This window comes from Trachinotus anak, unplaced genomic scaffold (assembly GCF_046630095.1).
Source record: "Trachinotus anak isolate AG129_WGS33_773 ecotype Australia unplaced genomic scaffold, CSIRO_AGI_Tana_v1 ptg000109l, whole genome shotgun sequence".
Taxonomy (NCBI): Eukaryota; Metazoa; Chordata; class Actinopteri; order Carangiformes; family Carangidae; genus Trachinotus; species Trachinotus anak.
The window spans coordinates 192,501-195,000 of record NW_027273960.1 but is presented as its reverse complement, the minus strand read 5'-3'; positions in this window follow the sequence as shown (position 1 = coordinate 195,000).

Sequence of the window (2,500 nt, the reverse complement as noted above, 5' to 3'; positions counted from 1 at the left end):
GGCCGATCCCTGGAGGTTCACGTTTCCGAAAACTGGGTTTCTGAAATCGTGCGAAAGGTGTTTTGAAAAACAGGGAGAGACCGGCTCGCACCGAGGGCAGGAGAAGGTAAGAGAGGGGAAATTTCTAGTTTCGCCGAACGGTCCCCCTCTTTACCTTCCTCGGTGTAACACTTAGAAAAATTTGCGGTCAAAGTTTTACACCGAGGAAGGTAAGAGAGGGGAAACTTCTAGTTTCGCCGACCGGTCCCCCTCTTTACCTTCCTCGGTGTAACACTTTGAAAAATTTGCGGTCAAAGTTTTACACCGAGGAAGGTAAGAGAGGGGAAACTTCTAGTTTCGCCGACCGGTCCCCCTCTTTACCTTCCTCGGTGTAACACTTTGAAAAATTTGCGGTCAAAGTTTTACACCGAGGAAGGTAAGAGAGGGGAAACTTCTAGTTTCGCCGACCGGTCCCCCTCTTTACCTTCCTCGGTGTAACACTTTGAAAAATTTGCGGTCAAAGTTTTACACCGAGGAAGGTAAGAGAGGGGAAACTTCTAGTTTCGCCGACCGGTCCCCCTCTTTACCTTCCTCGGTGTAAGACTTTGAAAAACTGGCGGTCAAAGTTTTACACCGAGGAAGGTAAAGAGGGGAGTGGAGCGGAGACTCTAGATATTTGCCTTCTCCAAAGCCACATCCATGCTCCCCCTGTATCAGAGCTCCAGGGGCCAGGCTCATGGCCCAGCTTCTCCCCCTGTGATATTAAAGGCCCACACAGCACCTCCACAGGACCTCCACAGCCACACACACACACACACACATGCCTCTCTGCCCCTGTGTCAGAGCTCCAGCACCCAGGCAGATCACCCAGCCACTGGGCCTGTGACATTAAAGGGCCACACAGCACCTCCACAGCCACACACACATGCTTCTCTCCCCTGTATCAGAGCTCCAGGGGCCAGGCTCATGGCCCAGCTTCTCCCCCTGTGATATTAAAGGCCCACACAGCACCTCCACAGGACCTCCACAGCCACACATCCATGCCTCTCTCCCCCTGTGTCAGAGCTCCAGCACCCAGGCATATCACCCAGCCACTGGCCCTGTGATATTAAAGGGCCACACAGCACCTCCACAGGACCTCCACAGCCACACACACATGCTTCTCTCCCCTGTATCAGAGCTCCAGGGGCCAGGCTCATGGCCCAGCTTCTCCCCCTGTGATATTAAAGGCCCACACAGCACCTCCACAGGACCTCCACAGCCACACACACACATGCCTCTCTCCCCTGTATCAGAGCTCCAGGGGCCAGGCTCATGGCCCAGCTTCTCCCCCTGTGATATTAAAGGCCCACACAGCACCTCCACAGGACCTCCACAGCCACACACACATGCCTCTCTGCCCCTGTGTCAGAGCTCCAGCACCCAGGCATATCACCCAGCCACTGGCCCTGTGACATTAAAGGGCCACACAGGACCTCCACAGCCACACACACATGCCTCTCTCCCCTGTATCAGAGCTCCAGGGGCCAGGCTCATGGCCCAGCTTCTCCCCCTGTGATATTAAAGGCCCACACAGCACCTCCACAGGACCTCCACAGCCACACACACATGCCTCTCTCCCCTGTATCAGAGCTCCAGGGGCCAGGCTCATGGCCCAGCTTCTCCCCCTGTGATATTAAAGGCCCACACAGCACCTCCACAGGACCTCCACAGCCACACATCCATGCCTCTATCCCCCTGTGTCAGAGCTCCAGCACCCAGGCATATCACCCAGCCACTGGCCCTGTGACATTAAAGGGCCACACATCACCCCCATAGGACCTCCACAGCCACACACACATGCCTCTCTCCCCTGTATCAGAGCTCCAGGGGCCAGGCTCATGGCCCAGCTTCTCCCCCTGTGATATTAAAGGCCCACACAGCACCTCCACAGGACCTCCACAGCCACACACACATGCCTCTCTGCCCCTGTGTCAGAGCTCCAGCACCCAGGCATATCACCCAGCCACTGGCCCTGTGACATTAAAGGGCCACACAGGACCTCCACAGCCACACACACACATGCCTCTCTCCCCTGTATCAGAGCTCCAGGGGCCAGGCTCATGGCCCAGCTTCTCCCCCTGTGATATTAAAGGCCCACACAGCACCTCCACAGGACCTCCACAGCCACACACACATGCCTCTCTGGCCCTGTGTCAGAGCTCCAGCACCCAGGCATATCACCCAGCCACTGGCCCTGTGATATTAAAGGCCCACACAGCACCTCCACAGCCACACATCCATGCCTCTCTCCCCCTGTGTCAGAGCTCCAGCACCCAGGCATATCACCCAGCCACTGGCCCTGTGACATTAAAGGGCCACACAGCACCTCCACAGGACCTCCACAGCCACACACACATGCTTCTCTCCCCTGTATCAGAGCTCCAGGGGCCAGGCTCATGGCCCAGCTTCTCCCCCTGTGATATTAAAGGCCCACACAGCACCTCCACAGGACCTCCACAGCCACACACACATGCCTCTC